At 45.2% G+C, this 23,854-nt stretch overlaps 1 protein-coding gene across 1 annotated transcript in view; it reads left to right on the plus strand.

Moving 5' to 3' along the window:
* Positions 1-23,854, plus strand: part of LOC135896031 (zinc finger protein 658B-like) — a 181,353-nt gene that overhangs the window by 4,336 nt on the left and 153,163 nt on the right. The window contains exon 3 of the mRNA XM_070524622.1: positions 16,324-16,513. The gene's annotated coding sequence lies outside the window, so the exon portion shown is untranslated. The remainder of the gene's footprint in view (positions 1-16,323; positions 16,514-23,854) is intronic.

Below are 23,854 nucleotides of genomic sequence, written 5' to 3' on the forward strand. Positions count from 1 at the left end.
TTTGCTTTTCTTTGGTCACTTTTTCCCTCTCCCGCCTTCCTCTCCCCCCTCTGTATGGAAACTGGGAGTGAAGAGGGGCAAGGCTGTTATTCACTCATTTCCCAACTGCATAGGTTCTACCCATCCTCTGCATTCTGTCTATCTACCCTCGGGACTAGCGCATTAATAGAAGAGTAAAAACCGCTGCAATTTCTGCAATGATTTGGGGGAGGCGGGGGGCTCACGGATAACTAAAGCTGTCAGGAGGCTTATCTGGTGATAACCCAGAGGGTGTTGTGCAAATGTGGCACAATGTAAAAGTTGAAACGAGCCTCTTGCATCGCCTTTCCTCTCTGCGTCGCTCCTGCCATGTACATGCACACTTTCAGCCACTGCTCGAAGTGGCTTGTAAGGCAGTAGCAGCAGTAAAAAATTCGAAGGAACATGCAAAGAAAGCTTAGCTTTAAGAATCCATATATAACGACATGTTATTATCATAGCACGTTAGACACAACCATCAGTTATGTCTTCTGGATGGTGTTTTCAGACTGTGCTTGACATTTGCATTGCTAAGTTCCCTTTAAACGAACGGTGTTAAGACAGGGTGGAAAGGTTGCCTTATTAGACTTCGAATGTGCCACCATTTCCGCGCAGTGCATCTCGCAAAGCCACGGAGAGCATCGCAGCTTGGCGCAAGAGGCGCCAGCTGCATTGCATCTGCATCACTCGCAATTGCACTTCATATGGATCCGGAAAGAGAACGAGAGAGTGAAAGAAAAAGGGCTAAAAGTGAAAGTGAAGCTGTGCCTTGGCACCCCCCTTTCTGCCATTTCTCTCTCTCTCTTTGAGCGCGGAAACAATCTGGAAAATTTGCCGTAGAAGCAGCCCAAAGCAGCAGACTGCCCAGTTTGTAAAAGATAGGGCTGACAGAGCACACTGGGTTGCTTGAGACGAAGCTGGAAATTTGGAAGACTGGAAGAAGTATGAGCTCGCATTCAATAATATTGTTACAAGGGAAAATGCACACAAGAAGCTATATGCAAGTATACTTACAAAATGAATATGCTGCACTTCACCAAAAGGCAACAGCCCGAGCTAGCCTTTAATCATCGTCTTGACACCGCTGGCCTCTTTTGCATCGTAACTGCTGCCCTACTACCACCACAGTACTATCATAGTACTACCATAGCACTCCCCTGATCAGTAAAAGTGCCAAGTCAGCGTAACTAAAGGCTTGGCTCAGAAGCAGTGTAGTAGGCCTTGAGCCTACTGACATGCACAACATCACTGGATGACCTAGTAGAGGGTGATGTTGAGCTGACGGGAGCAATTTCGTAGATCACTGGTGTCACCTGGTGGAGCATGCGGCAGGACCTTGTCTAAATCAGGAAAGGAGCTTCTCTGAAAGTCCAGCATGACAAGAGGGTGACCACAGGAACGTGTGCACACCAAGGAAAAACTGTGCGTTATGGTGGCAGGCATTGTACAGTTGCTGCTGAGTGGCTTGCGATGCCGTCAGTCAAGCACGGGCAAGTTGGCAAGCTTGGGTGGCCAAGGCGATGGCACTGCGCATGCTCACCTGTCGAGGAGGTTCAGAAAGAAAGGCAGTATGCAGGGACAAGGTTGGTTTGCGACCGTACAATACATAAATAGAGAAATTGTAGCAGCGTCATGCCGAGAAGAATTATAGGCAAATGTAATGTAAGAAAGGGCAACGTCCCAGGCATAGCAGGCCTTCAAAACGTACATGGACAGCATATCTGTGAGGGTACGGTTCAACCACTCCGTCAGTCTGTTGGTTTGAGGATGGTGTGAGGTGGTCAGCTTGTGTTGTGTGGAGCAGGAACGCACAATGTCGGTGATGACTTTCGACATAAAGTTATGACCACTATCAGTAAAAATCTGTTGCAGGCGCTGTGGAGTAAGATAATGTTATCCAAGAAAAAGTGCAACGTCAGTGGCCCAACTGGTCAGGAGAGCCCGTGTGATTGGCGCCACCCTCAGCAGGTGGCGTAATCAGTTTCAACCGCTACCCATTTGTTTCTAGTGGATGACAGAGTAAAAGGGCTTAGGAGCTCTAATCCAACATGGAAGAATTGTTCTGCAGGGACGGTGATCAGCACGTAGCGCCTGAGGCTCTTTCTGGTGCTGGCAGAAATCGCAGGCAGCAATGTGTTATCGGATGGAGCGAGTGAGACCGGACCAATAAAAGCGGCGGCGGATGGGGTTGTACCTGAGAGATACCCCAAAGTGTCCTGCAGTAGATTCATCATAGAACTCAAAGAGCAGAGTGTGTTGCAGAAGTTTGGGCATGACAAGAAGATAATCAGACCCGCCATAAGAGAAGTTCCTTTGTTGGAGAATGCCAACCTGGAGGACATATCGGCCAAGAGAGGCATTGTTAGGTGAAGAGTGCAGATGCTCAGCGAGTGCTAGAAGTGATAGGTCTCAGTACTGCTCATCGGCGTTGTTAGGGAAGGCAGACACAGAGAAAATGTCATTGGCGGTGCTACAGAGTGTCGACAGGCTCGTTGACCAGGTAACGAGACAGGCAATCAGTGTTCTTGTGGAGACAGCCAGATTTCTAAATGACAGAATACGAATATCCTTGTCAGCGTCACACCTAGTGACGAAGTCAACCTGTAGGGTCTTTCTGTGAGCTCAACCAGCAATATCCGTGCTGGTGTGTGATGACTGAAAAAGGTCGGCCATATAATTGTAGGCGTAGCTTTGCAACTGCCCAAACTAATGCCAGATACTCGAGCTCAATAATGGAATGGTTATGCTTGAAGGTTGGGAGGTGTCTGCTGGCATAAGTGGTAATATGGTTGTTGCTGTGCTGGCATTGTGCTAGTACTGCACTGATTCCGGGGGCTGCTGGCATAGGTATGGACTAAGGTAGGCGCAGAAGGATCACGCCTTTCCCTGTGAGTTCTCGACAATGACCCTGTCATCAATCAGTGGTATCTTTGTGACGCTCAGGGGAGGGTGACATTGTTATCTTGAAATGAGCTTTCATTTCTGGGTGCTCGAAAAGCTGAAGATCTGGAGCGTGACTGCCTGTTTTCTGACTCAGGCGACGCTGATTAAGCTTCCTTGAGTGAACGATGAGACGTGATCAGCGCCCATGATAGCCACATGTCTGCCGGTGAAGCAGCTTTTTTCTGAGGGATTGTCAGGCACAACAACCCTGCCACCAGATGGCGCATCAGGACGTTGAGTTGTTCGATGCAGCTCGGCTTTCTTGATGCTTGCATTCCTCAAAGCCATTGGGATGCAGGTTCCGAGAATTAAAAAAATCTTCTGGCCAAAGGAATCTTAATAGGTGGGCTCTGACTTGACTCTATAGATGCAAGATGACAAGCTCCACGGAGCGACCTTTGTCAGCCCTGCACAATGCCACAAGCGCGACATGCAGGCGACTCATCGCCAAACTGTAGAAATTGAAATAACCTGACAACGCCCTATTTGAAGGGAAACCCTGAAACACAAGGTTCACATTAATCTGGACAAGCACCAGGACTCTTTCAACAATGTCTCCGTGCAAATAGACACAGAGTTTATGTAATGAAGCTAAGTAATCATGAATTAGATCTTCCACAGATCAGGAAGGCGAAGGGAGAACTGGCTTTGATTAATTGATATCCGTAACACTTAGCACAATATAGCTACATGATCCTGACAGGATGCCAAGTTGCAAAACAAACAAAAGGGAAAACCATCTACAAGGCTTATCACTTTCCTAAATTGGTTTAGAAGGCCTGATTTATTCCGCTTTTCTTCTAGTTCACCTTTAAATTGTGCTACTGTAAAGCTACGCTCTACCCGAACAGGAGGCCATATTTATTTATTTATTTACATGTACCTTACAGGCTTCGAGAAGGCATAGTGTACCAAGAAAGTGCAACGTGGGGGAAATACGGCAACATATTAGTATGGAATCGGGAAAGAAATAAATATCAGCCTAATGAAAGGAATACATTAGCAAATACAATATGTAGAGCAATAGCAATGAATGGTAAAGAACAACATAACAGCACAATAACATTGTAAACGTTTTAGCATGTTTTGCACTGAAATTCTTTAACATTGTAAAAAAAATGCAAGAAAATTACAAAAGATTCCGTGTTTAGACGGTTTAAACGCCATATTGATCGGTTAGCAGATTGCGAAATGCAGTGTGTTTAGATTGGCATGGAATGGAATCTGGTAGTGCGTTCCATAAACGGACTGCACGGGGCAAAGCTGAAAAATTAAAAGCGTGTGTGTTGCCATAAATTCGAGTGTAGCTGAACTGATTGTTCAGTCGTGACGTCAAGGATGCTTTTTTCAGGTTTGATAAGGTTAGGCCAACTGTGTGAACAAATCTATGAAATAATAACAGAAGAGAAATATCACGGCGAGTAGTTAGTGGTTGCAATGAAAGATCGATTTTTATTTGGGTTACACTTGACTGGTTACTATAATTTTTAGAAATGAAACGGCTCGCTCTATTCTGGATGCTCTCCAGGAGTTCCATGAGGTAATTTTGATGAGGAGACCATATACAAGAGGCGTACTCGATTTGTGGCCGTACAATAGTTACGTAAGCTAGTTTTCGTAGTGGTAAAGGCGGACTTCTTAAGTTGCGGCGCAGGAATCCTAATGATCTGGAGGCGTTAGCTGAAATGGAGGTGATGTGTTTAGTCCATGAAAGATTGTGTGTAAGGAGCACTCTTAAGTACTTATATTCTGTGATGTGGTCAACTATGTTATAATCCAGATAAGAAAAGTGAGAGTTAACAGTTTTTCGAGAAAAGGAAACTACTTTGCACTTCGACACGTTTAGGGACATGAGCCACGTAGCACACCAATCACTGATATGTGCAAGATCATTTTGGAGTGCCGTGGGGTCAGAGGGACAGTTAATTGAACGGTATACGATGCAGTTGTCAGCAAATAATCGTAGAGAAGATGATATATTGTTAGTTAAGTCGTTAATGTAAATTAAAAAGAGAAGAGGCCCAAGTACACTGCCTTGAGGTACACCAGAGGTGACGTCAGAGAGGCCAGAGGAAAAGTTAGCAACAACAATGAACTGTTTGCGATTAGTAAGAAAATTACGAATCCATGATAGGGTTCGTGAGTCGAGTTTAATTGTAGAGAGCGTTGATATCAGGAAACTATGGGCTTCACGATCGAATGCTTTCGAGAAATCCAAAAAGTTGCAGTCAATTTGTTTATTACTTTTCATATGAAAGTGTAAGTTTGACGTGAATTCTAGTAGTTGGGTTTCGCAAAAAAAAATCCTTTTCGCAAACCATGCTGTTTCGGGTGAAAAAAGTGATTACATTCAAGATGAGAATATATATGGGATGCGATAATGTGTTCCATCATTTTGCAGCAAATGCATGTTAGTAGTAACATGGAAATGTTAGTAGTAATGAGACATACCTTTGCATAATACAATGCAGCGTGATTAGAATAAATCGCCAATTCTGACCAATAATAAAAAAACTTCCAACAAATCATGCAAACTATCGACAGAGAGTTACAATCAAAATTCCACTGAGGCCTTTTATCTTCACTGATGTTTTCCTTTCTTGAGTGTTTAACTATCTGATTTTTCATGTAAGTAATCAAACTAAATAAATTCTACCATACCATGAGCAGTAAAGCAGAAGTAAAGAAAGCCTTGGGAGCGATGCAAAGGGGGAAGGCAGCTGGGGACGATCAGGTAACAGCAGATTTGTTGAAGTATGGTGGGCAGATTGTTCTAGAGAAACTGGCCACCCTGTATGCGCAATGCCTCATGACCTCGAGCATACCGGAATCTTGGAAGAACGCTAACATAATCCTAATCCATAAGAAAGGGGACGCCAAAGACTTGAAAAATTATAGACCGATCAGCTTACTGTCAGTTGCCTACAAACTATTTACTAAGGTAATCGCAAATAGAATCAGGAACACCTTAGACTTCTGTCAAGCATAGGACCAGGCAGGATTCCATAAAGGCTACTCAACAATAGACCATATTCACACTATCAATCAGGTGATAGAGAAATGTGTGGAATATAACCAACCCTTATATATAGCTTTCATTGATTACGAGAAAGCGTTTGATTCTGTCGAAACCTCAGCAGTCATGGAGGCATTACGGAATCAGGGTGTAGACGAGCCGTATGTAAAAATACTGAAAGATATCTGTAGCGGCTCCACAGCCACTGTAGTCCTCCATAAAAAAAGCAACAAAATCCTAATAAAGAAAGGCGTCAGGCAGGGAGATATGATCTCTCCAATGCTATTAACAACGTGTTTACAGGAGGTATTCAGAGACCTGGATTGGGAAGAATTGAGGATAAAAGTTGATGGAGAATACCTTAGTAACTTGCGATTCGCTGATGATATTGCCTTGCTTAGTAACTCAGGGGACCAGTTGCAATGAATGCTCACTGACCTGGAGAGGCAAAGCAGAAGAGTGGGTCTAAAAATTAATCTGCAGAAAACTAAAGTAATTTCTAACAGTCTCGGAAGAGAACAGCAGTTTACAATAGGTAGCGAGGCACTGGAAATGGTGAGGGAATACATCTACTTAGGGCAGGTAGTGACCGCGGATCCGGATCATGAAACTGAAATAATCAGAAGAATAAGAATGGGCTGGGGTGCGTTTTGCAGGCATTCTCAGATCATGAACAGCAGGTTGCCATTATCCCTCAAGAGAAAAGTGTATAATCGCTGTGTCTTACCAGTACTCACCTATGGGGCAGAAATCTGGAGGCTTACGAAAAGGGTTCTACTTGAATTGAGAACGACGCAACGAACTATGGAAAGAAGACTGATGGGTGTAATGTTAAGGGATAAGAAAAGAGCAGATTGGGTGAGGGAACAAACGCGAGTTAATGACATCTTAGTTGAAATCAAGAAAAAGAAATGGGCATGGGCAGGACATGTAAGGAGGAAGGAAGATAACCGATGGTCATTAAGGGTTACAGACTGAATTCCAAGTTAAGGGAAGCGTAGCAGGGGGCGGCAGAAAGTTAGGTGGGCGGATGAGATTAAGAAGGTTGCAGGGACGACATGGCCACAATTAGTACATGACCGGGGTTGCTGGAGGAGTATTGGAAAGGCCTTTGCCCTGCAGTGGGCGTAACCAGGCTAATGATGATACCATGAGCACAAACAAACAATGTCCTCTTTTTGACAAAAGCTCCTAAAATGTTCATAATTAAATGTTGTCGAAGAAATTAAAGTTCATGAATGCAATCTGCAAAATGTGCGTCCAAAAAACACTCGTGCATGTTATGACTTGTTATGAACTCCAGTAAAACCATAACTGATCCACTTGCGCAGCTTGGATGTGACCTTCCAAACTGTAAGAATGAGAAGAAAGGGGGTTAACTGAGGGGCCTGGTTTTTAGTAATCATATGATGAGAAGCCAATAAACAGACACCAAGGAAAACATAGGGTAAATTACTTGTACTTATTATTTGAAATAAAGAAATTATAAATTAATGGCAAAGACAGTGGATGAACAAACAACTTGCCACAGATGCGGAATGATCCCACGTCTTTGCGTTATGCGTGCGATTCTCTAACCATTTGGGCTACTGCGGCATGGTTTCCCCATCCACTTTCTTGCGTACTTATGTGTTACTACGAGAACTAACCTTGGGAGTGTTAGCCAGCATCACCACTCGCAAGCCTTGTCGGCGGATGTTCCAAACTTTATGCAACACTAACCCTGTTTGCTTTACTATTCTACATGTTTGTGACATAACTTTCTGTTTGCGATTGAGGATTTAACATGAGCTGCAAATGCTAACAACCTAATAATATTTTGTGTTATTCCTTACGCATCTTAAGCATTGATCGTACAACCAAGCTAAATACAGCACGAATCGAAAGAACAAAGCAATTTGCAACCTGTTTTCAGACGAGCTCGAGAGGTTCTTGCATTTCGCGGCTTTTGCAAAGCGCTGTCTTGGAAGAAGGCAAAAGCCTCTAATTTGCCTGACGCACCTCGTAGCTACAACTTTAGGCTAGCAGCCTTGAAGTATGGGAACCAAGTATGATTACATTTACAGACCCACACATGCACTGTTCCCATATGTGCTAGGCAGCTGCCTTTCTTTGCCCCCGTGAGTGACCGGCTCTAGTAGCAGCCTACAGGACGCTTCGCTTTGCTTCTCTGCTTACAACAAGACATCTGCAGTGCGGTTAGGTGACGGCTACTACACCTGAATTTTCACGAAGCTCTCCTGGCTTCTAATAATAAATTTTTTATTCCTTTGTTTCTGATTCTGATTCTTCTTGCGATGTGCATCATACCAATCTCCGCAAATGCCTAAGCTTGGGATTTATCATCCTTCGCCTTTTTCACAGCCTCCGGCCGGCTACTGACCTTCGTGCATTTGCCTCTGTTGCCTTGTCGCTTCACGTTTGGTTCCATACTCCTTACCCCGTCTGCCTTTCTCATCTTCGTCTTATCCCTTTACTTCACCATCTGCTCTGACGTATGCAAACAGCCATAGGCAACTTTTCCTGGCAGGCTGGCGGAACTTGCCGCCTCCGAACACACTTGGCCTAATGGGCCCTCCATTTCTTGTGCGGAAAAACCGCCGCTGTCTACTGCCTTCCCCCCGCTTCCGGCTACCAGCAAGTTTGACTCATCACTGTGCTCAGCTATCTCAGGAATCATTTCACGGTCCTCTGACTGTTGCGCAATAGGGTATCAGTCTCTGAGTTTCGTTCCATGTTTTTGCCCTGAAAGATCCCATATTGGAGAAGGGTTCTCCTCGTTCCGTCAGCGTTTGCTCCGACCTATTTGATTATCAATAGGTTACTTGCTCTGGCAGGCTGGCCGAAATTGCCGCCTCCATACACACCTGGCTGTTCAGTGAAAGCTGTCCCATGTATGGCTGCATGTTCTTGTCGGAGTCCTGAGCTATGACAAATACCACCCGCTTCTCACAGCTCCTGGCTATGTGGTCTTTTCCTCTGCAGTTGTAATACACAACAATCTTCCGCGCCTCCAATGTGTGTACACCATCAGCCGGGGCAGCTTCGTTTCTTCTGCTACTTTAGGTGCGTCACGCTCTTTCTCTTGATGTGTGCTGGGGGAATTCGAAGTCTCCGGTTTAAAATGCCTACGGAAATACTTGTTACCTTTTGGCTTCCGGGAACCATATCCTGCTTTGTCACTTGTTTCTGATTGTCACGGCTTACTCTGGAAACTTCGGAGCGTGCGGTAATGCCTGGCGAGTTCTGCTGCTCTCTCTTTTTGCCCTTTGGAGTCGGTTTGAAATGCTAGACAGAAGGGTGTAAAGAAATCCTTCTAAGCCCTATCGTAGTCTCGCACTTTGTCCTCAGACAAGCAGTTCATGAAACAGCGATACTGAACAGGATTAGTGCTGGTAATCTCTTGGTCCACAAGTCCCGGCTGACACCATCTTTCTCAGTAAAACTTCATTTGGGCCTAGTTGGTGCATAATTCTGAACTTAAACTTACAGTGCAAACACCCAATACGGACCAGGACAGGAATATACGACACTCTTTCAAAACCGGCGAGGAAATTAACTATATCTTCCTCTACCATGAAAGTGTGGAGCTGAAATCGCGCTATTTGCCATCTAAGTATCTGAATTTTCTGCTCAAGCTCTTCCATTCCAAGAACATGCCATTGTGCTGCCTCCTCCACACGCCTCTGGTGTGTTTCTGCTTCAAGTTTGCATCTTTTTGCCTCTTCATGCTCGCACCTCTCTGCTTCACTCTTGTGCCTTTCGGCCTCTTCCTGCTGACGCCTCACACGCCTCTTCTTCACATTTGCACCTCTTTCGCCTCTCTCCTGCTTCACGCTTGCACCTCTTGCACTCCTCTGCCATTTGCTTTCTTTCAACAATGGTTTCCCAAGCCTCTTCTACTTCCTGGACTGTCACATCTTCTGCGTTCATGACGTCGAGAACTGCTGCTTGTGTTGTTGCAGAGCTGGCGAGAATGCCCAACTTTAGAAGGAGGTCCTGCGCTTTGAATTTGTCCATGGTGAATTTGTTAGCCTTGAAAATTCACCCTTCCATAAAACTTAAATTTGCTATTTAAACCTTTCGCTGTCGGACCTTTCTGGCCGTGACGCACCCCCAGTGTCGGCTTGGTTTCAGGGAACGAGCATAACAGGGAATGAACGTAGCAATTAATTTTTGATTATGATTGGTATACAAATAACATAGTCAATGCAATATGCCCATTTCAGTGTTCTGCAGCTGTTGTTAGAAAACATCATCATCATCATCATCATCAGCCTGACTATAAAATCCGTTCAACATCCGAATCTGACGATGTGGAACCCACTTCCTGGCATGCGACTCTGTCCGAATCCGAATCCGAGCTCGGCTCGTATTGTGAATCTTAATTGAGCCACCGCTCCAATGAGCAGATGAAGGTCCCGCGCGCTGAGCCATCCGAAAGTAACCGCGCGCAGGGAGGATGCGCTTTCAGTCGCCCGCACAACGGAGAGCAATGGGACGTTGCGTGATCAAGAAGACAGAGGGAGATGGAAAAAGGCTAAACAAAGTTCGAAGGGCTTTACGTTTACTGCTGCAAGTCGAAAGCGAGGGTGCGGCGAGAGAGCGAAAGCAGCAACGAGTCACTCTTTTCGGAGAGGCAATGGCATGTGCGCCTGAACTTGACGCGCCGTAGTAGGCACACCAACAGAAGAAAAAATAAAAACCTTCAAACCAGTGGAGATTAATGGCTTTAGTGGAGATGGCAGAACAACCCTTGAACCCATAACCACACGCGCGCGCGCGACGCATGATACAACGAACGCGCCGCGCCACTCAGCAAAGAGAAAGTAGGGAGTGGCAGTCGCGCCGTACTCTTCAGTACATGGAGTAACACAGGTCGGCGCGAATTACAGTGTTCTAGAAGGGTGTAGGGCGAATATATGAACTTGTAGAAAGAGTCAACAGATAGCGTGGCCAATCCAGGAGCGCCAGCTTTGCGCCCTGGCGCGAAATTTTGAACGCACGATAGAGAACATACCGGTACGTCAGTGACACCGTGGGGGGGAAGCGCGATGACGTACCGGTACGTCCGTGACAGCGAAAGGGTTAAGGAAGGTGAATTCCCAAAACAGTGCCTACCAGAAAACACAAACATACTCTTCTAGCATCTGCTTACTTGTACTAGTGAGAGCTTTGGTGACGTGAAGAGCAAACATCAGGCCATAGCTAGCCCATCCTTATCACTATTGGGAGACTGCAGAATTTCTTGTTCTTCGTGCTCTCTTTTTCACAAAATAATTTTCCTTGCCTCACCAGCCTGCTCCCAACTCCTCTCATTCTGCAAAAGCTCTAATTGCTACCTTTTGCCTTTCGCAGGGCCAACCGAAATGTTCATCTACTCATGACTTTCAAGGAGTTCTTGGATTTGCAACTTCTCCATGCTCACAAAGCACCCTGTGTTTCTTCCCCACTAACAATCAGCCCACGAGACACTATATTCTTGGTGTATATAATAAAATAACTAACAACACCAAACACTATTATGGATTGCCTGCGCTATTAGTCTGGCGAAAAGAGAAGCAAACATGTAGCACTCACCACACCTATGTAGTCAACGCCGATCGATCTCATAAGCTGCCTGCCTGTATTGTAAGGTCGGTTTCATTATGGTGCCGTGCCAGGTGCCGCGAGAAAGAAGGGTTCCGAGCGACAGTTACGGGAACAAGAAAAGGTTTGATATTCAGAAGTAGATGGTTGAGTTTTATACACAGGGCTCTTAACTTTCAGAGCGTACTTCATGCTAGAGTGTGTATGTCCGAGCTTCTTCCTTCTCGCATTCGTCCCAGTCCACCTTTTATGCCGTTTATTTCTTTCTTCCCCTCGTCAAGGGATTTCACAGGACAATCACAAACGCCTTACCATTCACCACCTCCTTCCCCAACGTTGCACAATACGAGGTGGCTTCCACATGGCAAACTGAACCGGCCATTGATGCCTTTGCCGATAGTTCTCGACAATGACCCTCTCATCAATCAGTGACCTCTGCGTGATGGTCAGGAGAGGGTGCCATTGTTATCTTGAAGCGAGCTGTCATTTCTGGGTGCTCGAAAGCCAAAGATCTGGAACATGACTACCTGTCCGTAAGACTCGTGATGCTGATTGAGCTTCCTTGAGTGAACAATGAGGTGGGATCAGCACCTGTGATTGCTCCATGTCTGCAGGTGAATCATCTACGTTCTGACCGATCGTCAGGCACAAATGCAGCAAGTTGGTAAACGTAAGGGTTGCCGAACAAGTTCTGCAGCTTTTGTTTAAGTGTATCTCAACTGGTGAGCTCGTCTGCATGTGTCCTAAGCCATACTTGAGCTGTGTAATCCACCGAGGTAAAGTACTATGTTGGCAAGCATGACAGTTGAGTCACACTGGTTATTGGTGCTGACGCTTTGGTACAGGCTGATCCAGTCATGGACGTCTTTCCCATCTTTCTCCAAGAATATGCCAGGATCACGTGGAGTGGAGAGTGCGATGTGGCTCGTTGGAGTAGCAGCAGGTGTCAGAGCCGGTTGAGTCGAGCTGTCATCTCCGCAAGCCATGACGGAAGGCTCGATGTACCATCCACTGCCAGCCCCATGAGGAGGATGGCATGTCTACCTCCACCAAATATGTTACATGGGAAGTCACAGACAAGAAACTACATACAAGTTTATTTACAAAATAAATACGCTGCACTTTGCCAAAAGACAACAGTCCATACTAGTAGTCTCTAGTTATTGTCATCCTCTTCACAGTGCTGGCCTCTTCTTTATCGTAACTATTGGTCCGTAACAATATTGATGGTTCTGAAAACTGGGAGTTCTATGATCGTGAAGGCTGTATCCAGTGGGCATGCCTATCAATGGAAAAAGTGTTAGGGACCCCTTTTTCACCATCAACTACTGTTTCAAAAAGGCGGGCTTTATGCACTAGAGCAAAACCCCCATGGTAGTGATAGCATCATGGTGGAAGCTGCTAACATAACCGAGCCCTAGGAGCACGTCACTGTTTCTAGCCTCTATGTTGCTTTCTAGGCTCTCTATATTAAAAAAAAAATCTGATAAGTGGTAATGCAAGCCCATCTGTTTCATGAATAAGCAGTGCATGTTTACCTGCAGAAAATATGTTTGGTCACTTTATTGTCACTGTGAAAAAGTTGAGATAACCTTTCTGAAAAATTTGTTAGTCTGAAGATATTAAATCCACAGTAAAAATATTCAACACTGTGGGTTCACATTTGGGGGAAAAATACTCTCGATGGTTTAAGAGGAAGATAATTAGTGGTGCATCGATTCTTTTAAGATGATTGGCAACTATAATGTCAATAGCAGTCCGATGATTGGTGCACGATTGTTGATTGTATGTTAAGTAGTAATATGAAAAGTGCTCACACCTGTAACCCAATTTGGCGTCAATGTGGTTCAATAAAGAGCAGCACGTACCGAGTGCGGCTGCAAAGCACCTGAACAAGGCCGAGGTGAGTGCCGAATTCGAACATATCAATGTCGGTGTATCTACTATTTTATTCTTATAAGTATTTATGCAAACCCATCTGTATGTGTACTGATGAATAAACAATGCATGTTTACCTACAGAAAATATTAATTGCCACTTTATAGTCCCTCTGAAAAAAATGTGTTAACTTTTTTGCAATATAGGTCAGTCTCAAGATGTTAAACCTGCTATAAATCAAAACTTAACCCGGAGGGGTTGCACTTGGAGAAAAAGAAGTAGGCCCTAATGAGGTTAAGAAGAAGCAAACTTACGGTGCATCCATTCTTTTGAGATGATTGGTAACTTTAATGCCATTAGCAATCATGATTGGCGCACTATTGTTGGTTACGGTAGTGGTAGGGGTGTTGTTGGTAGTGGTGTCAAAGAGTTTTGTTCAACACTGGCACATGCACAGTGAACCCAACTTGGCATCAAAGTGAAGAGCAGCATGTACAGTCGTCAACAGATTGAAATCGACCACGGCTTAGGCGGCCGGAGCAGCTACGGGTCCGCACCATGGCGCTGCTGTCGCGCGCTCACGATGAGAGTACCCAGAGTGACGTCAAACTTCGTCTCCGCATCCTTGTTTTCATGCTGGTGCTTGTCATGCTTAATAAATTTCAAGTGCGGCGTTCGGCCTTTCTGCTAGTGACTGTCGGGACGAAGGGATGCAGTAATGCCAGTAGTTTCGCCAGCAGTAGAATGCCAGTAGATTCGCGAGTAGTTCAGCACTTTGCACTGTTGGGCAGTAGTTGATGGCTGCAAGTCATCAAAGCGCCGCAGTGTGAAGGAACCAGAGCCAGGCGTTATTTTTTTTCCTTTTCTTTTTTTTTGTCGGCAAAATTCAGTTGCGGACACAATAAAATAGAGCATGGCTTCGGTTCAAGAAGGCAAACCAGTGCCAACTAGTGAAAAGGGCAGCTGGTGTTGAGATGTCTGCTCTCGCATGTCCGTCCTTTTTAGCTCGCAGTTTCTCCAAACCTTTAGCGTCTCCTTAGCACTCTTTATTCATGGAGAACAGTGCGAGATGATGCCGCTGTAACTGCAATGTCTGATGCCCAGGTTCTCATGGAATAGGTTGTCGGGGGCGCAATTGTTCTCCAAGCCAAGCTTGCGCTGCAGCTTACAGTTGGCACCTTAAAGGGACCCTCACCAGGCCTCATAGCAAATTTTTGTTATAGGCTGGAAGTTGTTACGTGTCCTCTAGGGAGCATTCTGCCGCAAAAAAATTTTAAAATTGGCTCATTAATAGGAGAGATAGAAATATTTCAGTGCCACAAACCCATGATTTCTGCAGGCGGGCTTGACTGCCAAGCAAGACACTCTCTCTACTCGCCCTGTCTAGCCTCCACAAGCAAAATTCCTTCCCTGCATTCTCTCCTACCGGACCTCGAGGATCGCGTGACGCATACGTTTTTCTCACTTTTCTTTTCACTGCTATGCACTTCCGTGACAACATCGGGCGCGAGCTGTTCTCTCGTTCGTGAAGCGCACGAATTTTCTGCGCTGTGTGCAGGGAAACCGTACTAGTGGCATAATTCAGTGCTATGCTAATACTCAGGCAGAACAAGCGGATCGCAGAGAATGATCACGCGCTAGAACACAGTAGAACATGGCACAGTTTCGGTACCTGCACACGTGACCGCACGACCGTGGGAACAAGCAGACGAAGCGGACAAGAAAAAACAGCGTTCCGTTTGAGATTTTGGATCTTTCCGCGGCACATGGCAATGAAATACTTTGCAGACACGATTGTTGTCACGTGCTTTATGCTCTGCGCATGTCGGCTCAAAATGGCCAGACCTGGTGAGGGGCCCTTTAAGCAAGAAAATTTATCTCACTGATTTTTCTAACAAAATCAAAGATTGCCTGCATCCATCATCTACTTACAGCGAAAAAAGTTTCCAGTTCATCCTGACTTGGAAAATGTCCAGCGACCCGATCGAGCCAATGTTTGGCTTTCTGCGCCGCATTGCCGGGTACAATGACATGTTGGACGTAACGAGTGCAGCATGTTTCCTGGAAAAAATGCTCAAGACCAGAATCGTGGCAGCTTCATGTAAAAGAAATGTTAAGAGCTTGACCACGTTCTCATCGCAGCACCTCCTTATTCAACAGGAATTGCACGTGCAACAAGCACCTTTGATGAGGTCCTGAACATGGCACTGCATGGGTTAAAAAACTGCCTTTCAGCTCGACCATTTGTCTCCACCCCTCAGATCGCCAGCGTGGCCATGATTGGCAGATACATCGTGCGTGCGGCGAGTGAGCACAATCCCTGTGCAGGCCGTATAGCGTTCCTACGGCGAGCAGAAAGCAGCACTCCTAAGCACGGGCCCATCGCTCATCGAGACTGTGGTGGCCTATTTTATCGATCTCGGGAACTGCTGAATCTGCTCATAGGTTTTCGGAGATTCGTGGAATGTGTGCTTCCTCATTGGAGGCCTGTCGCGAAGCCCTTGAACTTTACGCACAGAGGATTGTGCAAGAGCCCATTAGCCTACCAGTGATGAGCTGTGGAAACACCGACACTGAACACCGCAAAGTGCTGCTGCTGCTTCTAAGTTCCAGGAAGTTTTATCAGGCCGCTTTTTAAAAATTTTGCTCAAGGAGTGGCTGACAGGAATGCTGCCGCCAAACTGCTTAAAAGGAAACCCCCTGTCAGGAAACGTTCTCAAGTTATAGTAGAAATTTCTGCAAGGAAATGATTGTCGCGATCTTGTCGTGAATCCCTGAAGCATAATTTGTGAGTAATGGAAACAAAGCCTCTTGACTGCTGAAATACCTCTTCTCTACTTTTGCCTCCTCCTTTCCCTACTTTCCTCTTTCCTCCACAGTTGGCATGTCGATGAAGTGCAATACTTCAAACAGCTGAAGCAGGGTGCTTTGATCATGTTCTGCAGCAAAGGTGAAGTGGACGAGTCGATGAACAGCGCCGAGCTGGATGCCTGCGGGATGTGGTCATTGGACAGTGGTGTGGAGACTTTTGATGAATCGTGGTCGTCATTGTCAAAGAGTAACGAGCAGGTATGCTTGAGGAGACAGCTGCTTGAGCATCATGTGAGCATTCCTCTCATGACTGACTTCATTGTGGCTAAAGACGAGTATGTCATCCATGAGCTTCATGATTCCTGTTAGTCCGACCAAGATTTCGGACTTGCACTTCCCCAGTATTTTGGTGTTGACGTTATGCCGATTAAATGGGAGACTTGTGAAGCGCAAAATGCCCAGTTGGCAACATAAATGTCGTCAGCTCTAGGCATGGCGGGTAGAGAGGAATTTTGGTGGGAGCCTGAATATGCATTGTCTTCAAACAACTGTTGCCTCACCTAGCTGTTAACACGCCCTTTTCTTTCCCTGAGCCAGTACATACTTCAGTGTGTTCCATTTACGTAACAAAATTTCTTCGTTCTTGAATCAAGTGTCTTGTTTAGTTCTTTTTCAAGTTTTTTGTGTTAATTCATAGCAGTGCCTTAACACAAAATAACGTAACAGTACTGAGAGCGTGTTTGAAGTGTCGAAGCTGCCTGATGACTTCGTGTCCCACTCATGTTCAGTCAGAAAGAAAGGTATTTAATGTGTAAGATTCAACAAATATACTTGCTAAGGTGTGCCTCACAGTCTTCTCGGCAATGGTGAACTTAAGGAGCCTGCCAGCCCTGAGCTGCGACCTCCGTGGTTGCGGCAACCATTACTTTAGACCGGCTCAGCAAAGCTAAAGCTGATCGAAAAAAAAAAGGAATCAGCAGGAATTTTGAGCATACCTTTCTTCACCATTCATTTTTTTAACACTAACTAATCCTGACAAAATTTTAACTTTTTGAAAAGGTGCCAAAATAATGTAATGCTCAAAACTTCAAAACTCGTTGCACGACATTGTCGAAAGATGGCCGAGTTCTTATAAAAACGCTAGAAACGAGTTGCATCAATGGAAACCATAAATGTTCTGTTATGTCCTAATACTCACAAAAATTAAAGTCAGCTTGTCATATCATTCACATAAGAATATGTCTAATAGCTTCAAAGAAACATTTTGTGACGGAGCAGGCGTGTGCCCTACGTCGCGCCTCCAGTCCATGTTACAAGCATACAAGCAACCGCCTGCACAACGTGTAGCCAGATGCACCGCTGCACCGACACAACGTTGCCAACAGCATCACTCCGGCTCCAGCAGTACAGTTGGGAGCACGAGTACGGGGCGATCTGCTCGCATTTTGTGTTGGCAAACCTCTAATGGCAAAACAAGCGACGTCCAAGGCATAATTTTGTTTAGAGGAGGCATTGGTCAGTGCTACACAGATACCGAGGCTGACACAAGTGAATCACAGAGCATGACCACATGCTGGAACAGGCTAGAAAATTATATATATAGTTTCATTGTATTTACTTGCAACTGAACGATGTCAGAATAAGCAGACAAAACAGAAATACAGTCGAACCTACTTATAACAATATTGATTCAAGTGCCACAAAAAATCCATTGTTATAACCGGGTTCCACGAAGAAGGGGAATGGCGTGGCGGTTCCGAGAAAAATATAATGGTGCGAAGGTCAGTTCTCCTCCCCGCCACCATCCTCCATCTACCTTCTGATTGTGTTGACTCGATCAACTGTTTAACTCTGCTTCCTGCGTGCTTCGATCGCATGTTGTAAAGAAGCCGCGACTGTCGGCGTTCAAGAACGGCACTGGTATAACAGCTGCAAAGAAGAGTCGTGGGCGGCAAATGACATACGAGCTCCACCAAGGCATCCTTTTGGTGGCCCCAAGAGGCGCCTTTTAAAATATGCGGGAAGGCTGCTATGGCAACATCTCAGCTTGAGAAATCCAGAAGAAATGTTGGAGCGAGATCGCCACAAGCATCTCGCCACATACCTCCCCAGTGGCTTGCTTGAAAAAAACTGCATGTCCGTCAGCCTTGCTCGCTTTATGCGAAGTTTGCCGACACCCTTCTCCAAGGCATTTAGGTGCCCCATGTAGGGAAGCGGAAGGTCCCTCGCAAAAACAAGCTATGAGGGACTGAATCATATGCTGGACCTCCTGCGGGGACAATGTTGACGCAGCCTGCCCTACTCTGTCATTGCTGCCGTCGGTACCTGATGCAAGCATGTTTGCGACGATCGCCTCATCGGTTAGAAGCACTTTGTTTCGAAATTTATAGCAGTGCGCTTTCTTTTCACCGGCAATGTCGTGCATTGCGGATGATCAGTGGGCTGATCAGCCATCTTCCGTTTCGGTGGCATGTCAAACTAGGCTGAGAAACAATGTGGCCAGGAATGACTTCAATGCAACGAACAAAGACAAGCATGAGCAACTTAATTCGTTAGCAGAATTGCGCAGAATGAGGGACAGAGATTAAAGAACCAACTGTAAGGGCCGAGCGAGCAATCTAGGTGCAGCGCCGGCAGCATTGTCAGTGCAGTTGGAGCAGTCCAGTCATGTTTCGGAGGGTGGTGCACTGCAGATCTATGGGCGCAGTCCGTTCGTGTTTGGAGGGGTGGAAATGTGACGGAAGGAATGTGCGCGACGCTGGTGTGCATCTCTCTTGGAGAGAAGCACTGGGCGGCTTGCATTTCATCTTTCCTTCTTTCTTTTGAAGGATTTCGCATTACATTACCTTTTGGTAGGGACACCCAGCAGCCATACTTCATCGTTATAAATGATAATGCGTCATGAGGACATTCAAGTAAGCAGGTTATTTCCCCATAGAAAACCTACAGAAGTTTATGGTGCAGCTGCTTTTCGTTGTTATAACCAATATATTGTTGAAACCGGTATAGTTGTAAAAAGGGTTCGACTGTACATCTCTCTAGCTGTGGTGCAAAGTAAAACAAACAGCAGACATTCCGTCTGCATGTTATATTATTTCTCTAAACTTTAATTCGTCTCTTGAGACAACAGATTACACAAATAACAACTGTTGCCTTGAATAATTCTTGAAGGGTCACATGTCACTATGAGCAACATCACAGCATACAGATGTACGTAGGCGCTTTTGTTGATATAAGTCATCCCCTCATCTTGGAGCGCAGGCCCGTGAGGAAAAGAGTGAACGGTGTTAAGTTCGAAATTTTATCTGTTTTTGCGGTGTGTAGTGATGTAATTTTAGCATCCTTGATTATGAGTCCGCATTGTATGCACTGTGGTTGTCAGCTCAACATGGCCAGACTTCAAGTGGCCCTTTAATGCGAATGTGGGGGAAAATTGGGTGAGGGAAGAGGTGACTGGCAACTGTGTCATGAACTCTAGAATTAGAAGATGAGAGATGTGGCAGACTTCATGGAAATAAATTGCCTCTGAGTTATGAATACCTTCTTCTGGAAGCGAAATAACAAAGTGGGCCTGGAAAAGTCGTAATGGGGACGCAAGAAGTAACATAGATTTGATACTTTTTGCTGACCCTAGCATAGTGCAAGTTGTAGAAGTGTGAGGTCGGGTAAATAGTAGTGATCATAGGTTAGAGAGGTCTAGGATTGTTCTCAATTTGAAAAGAGAAAGAACAAATTAGTTGGGAGGGAGCAGGCCAGCCAACCTAGACAGAGTCGGAGTAAAAGTAGATGACAAGACAGGGGTAATTGAAGATCACTGGGAGAGGCTGCTCATTGAACACTGGTACATACCGAGTACCACATACCCAGTGACCCAACTTGGCATGAAAGAAGTTTGTTGGATAGCAGCACATGCCCATTCTTACATGCTCAGCGACCGAAGTTGGGCCGGCAGTTAGTTTTGAACTCAGTTCCCAGGGACAGCACAGCGACCAAATGCTCTACCCATTTGATCATAGACTGCACACAAACCCAAGTTGGCAGGAAAGAGGTTATGTGCCCTCATACATACATACCTACACACCTACCGCTGAATGGGTAAAGTTCTTAAATAATGCTGTTGCATTGAAAATGAACTTTAGACCAGCAACATAATGTGTTGGGCAAGTAACCAACGGCCTATCTGGGTTACTGAATTGTTATCAATCGAACTGACATGCAATCCTGGGCAGCAGACAGGTAGTGTGAGGACATGGAAAATTTGCAAGCATGGGATGGTATTGTGTCATGTAGTAGTGACGGTGAGGAAAGCAGCAATACTAAAAATTAGGAAACTAGCATTTTATATGGTCAACTTGTGCCCTCAAAAAACACATCATACTCAGAGAACAGCGACAGTGGCAAACACAGTCCGCGATCGGTGAAAATCTGAACAGCGGGTGAAGCACGTCGGATTTTATCGGTCAGTTGTCGAATGTTCCAGAGTAGCCGCTGGGACCCGTGTGCCTTTCCACAAAGTTCTACACCATTTGTGTCGTGCATACATGCACTCAGCTTACGCAAGGTTCGGCGACAACAGACAGCAGATAGAAGCATCGATAACATTTTGAAAACTTCCGATACATGTAGATGCGTCCTGCGCTGAGCGATAACACTTTGTAGACGGTAAAAGCGCTCACCCGTAAATGATTAACGAGGTCATGTGTCGGTATCATCTGGCACAAGACATGGGGTGACAGGAGATCCTACAGTTGACATTAAATAGGCTGCTTGCAATGAGCTTAGGATGGTGCAATAACTTCTGATTAGTTGGACTACACCAATAGCTTTTAAATGCATGAGATGAAAAATTGTCTCAAGTATCTTCCGCTGTCATAAGCCTTTCACAAAAGGAGGTTGCCCTGCTTTCGAGTATCCAGTGTGGATCGTCCTTTGTAGCCCTTTAGGAATACTGAACCGGAAGGGCTATTTTGTGTTCCTCGGGTATGCATGGTGAAGTGCTCCTGTATTTATTCTGTATTTATTTACCTCTTGTTCTTGATGCTGTAACATGACTGCAATTGCCTCACTTATTTTCTGCAGGCCACACAAATGCAATGAGCGTAGCTGAAAGCATCATTGCCAAAATGGCATGCCATGCCCCTTCAAATATCGGTGGTCAGGTCGAGGTTGGCATGCAGTGCAGCTTGTCTCTTGCTGACAAGTCTGTTGGGTGCTCGTTCAAACCAGGGAGCGAGTCTAGGAGCGTGCAGACTATGGAGGCTGTGGAGCAGTTAAGCTCCACCTCAGGTGGGCAATGACCGGCACTTTGTTTACATTTGCCTGCTTATACGAGTGTGGTAAATGACCAAGTCTGCCTAGCTTGGCACGACTTGCTTAAGTGTTTGTGATGTTCTGTTGCTGAGGTATTGTATTGTGTCCTGCATAGTGATTGAGGCAAAAGGCAAGAATACTGCCCTGCTGAGCACATTGAACTACCTTAGATGGCAGAGCTTAATCCAGAGCCCTCTTGTCCTGGTCTTGTAGCCCTTACATTGGTCCACGATAATGTTACACCCAGTGAGTCTTTTAGTTATGTATAGATCGGTGTATGAGTAAGAACATGAATATAGATAAATGGAGAATGTAAGTTGACCTCTGGATTTGATGTGAATAAAATTCAAACATAATGCAGTCAACTATAAAACATACCTTGTTTTATCAATATGCTCATTCATTGAGCGAGCTGAATATGGCACAGGAACTGTAAGGATTCTTGTCCTGGGACAGGTTTTCAGTGACGACATCCCAGAGCACATCATTGGCGATGACTAAGCGGGACTACGCATGCGCAACACTGCCCTCGGGCAATGAGCAGCATGCACTGGGCTCCTGAGGTGACGCCAGCAATCGCTTCAGACGACGTGTATGCGTCTTGAGGTGAATGCTGGTTTTGGTCCTCTCCTGTCGATAGCAGCTTCGGGTTTTTTTTTTTTCCATGTTTACAGACTGCAGTGGCCAAGGGACCTCTTTTGTACTAACAGTTTGTCCCAGCGGATACTTATTCTTCCTCATCACTGTTGTTACAATATGCTATCCACCTTTGTTGGTGCGAAAAGTGAAGGGTTTGGCTTTGATAAATGAGGCACTAATGAGCAATTCAAATGCCTTTGCAATGAATTGAATCTGCTGTCATCAGGCGAACTCGTCCACGGTGCTCACTAGAGAATTCCATCACAGTGTCTTCAATTTCACTGTCAACAAGGTAGCCGTTGCACAACAAAACTTCCAGTGAAAATCGACAGTTGCTCTTTATTTTCTATTCATGTGAACCATACGGTACACTGCCACAATCTTGCTTTGCGCTTCCACCCATTTTATCACATTGTTTTCAAATGTATTTATAAATCCCTGACATGTTATTTTTGCACAACTCGTGTTTGGACAATGTTTGCACATTTGGCATGTTTGCCACAATAATGACAAAAACTATGCTCCTTTCTCCACTTTGTCAACTGCAAACAAGGAAAATTTATTTTGTTTCACAGTATACTAAATGACGGACACAGGAAGATCGTGCTAGTTATTTTGCGACAACTAACCAAAACCCAACCTGTCCTTGGTAATTCAGGTGCGTGCAGTTGCAGCGTAAGATTAGCAGAATGGTTTACAACATGTTTAATAACAGAAAGTCGAATTCGAATATGTTTTTTTTTTCACAGCATAATAATGATGCAATCGCCAACTGATTTTTTTGGACACCCTATTTTCTGGGCCGGTCGAAATATTTTAATTCTGCAGTATTATTGCCAATCTGTTCCATATAGTTATGTATAATAATAACGTAAGTTTTGAATGTTTCGAAGTGTTCTCGTTTAATTTTTCTGAATTTTTCTCCCGATCGCAAGTTTGACACTACCGAAAATGCAAACAACATCGCTGTCATTTTGTTTTCCTGCAGCCTCAAAGCAGCATTGCACACATCTTGCATGCCAATTCAGAGCTACCATTTCAGGTACAGCCTGAATAGGCACCGCTTGATGCACTCTCCCACGTGCCTTTGTGCTCTCATTGCTGTCGGCACTCGTCAGTCGCATATGGCCAGTGGTACTCTTTGTACCGCCACTCATGTGCATTGTGGTTTTCTTCAGCTGCATACTGTGATGCTAGGCTTAGCCAATCAACAACCGATTGTCTTCCGTGGATTCATCGCCAGTTGTTAACAATGGTGCCGACACTGGCTTCATCATCCGCCGCCTTCCGACAAAGGCTTTGAAGTGAGGAAATCATAGCATAGTGACAATGGAAAAGAAGGCCACCATTATCAGGAAAGATAACAGGGGCTTGTTGCAATCACACGTCGCAAGAAAATTAGAACTCTCGAAGCAGACAATATCAGTCCACATAAGCAACTAGGTGACCATTTTGGAAGCCACTGAGAAATCTTCCCAATCTCGACAGAAGAATGTCAGCCACAGTGCCCACCCAAACTTGAAGCTATTCTAATGTGACTGAAAGCAATGATCGCCATGCAAGTGCTGGTGTCCGGTGATGTTTCAGATCAAAAGGCAGAAGCCGTAGCGCTTCATATGAACATTGAGGATTTTCAACTTAGTGATGGCT

This window comes from Dermacentor albipictus, chromosome 8 (assembly GCF_038994185.2).
Source record: "Dermacentor albipictus isolate Rhodes 1998 colony chromosome 8, USDA_Dalb.pri_finalv2, whole genome shotgun sequence".
Classification (NCBI taxonomy): Eukaryota; Metazoa; Arthropoda; class Arachnida; order Ixodida; family Ixodidae; genus Dermacentor; species Dermacentor albipictus.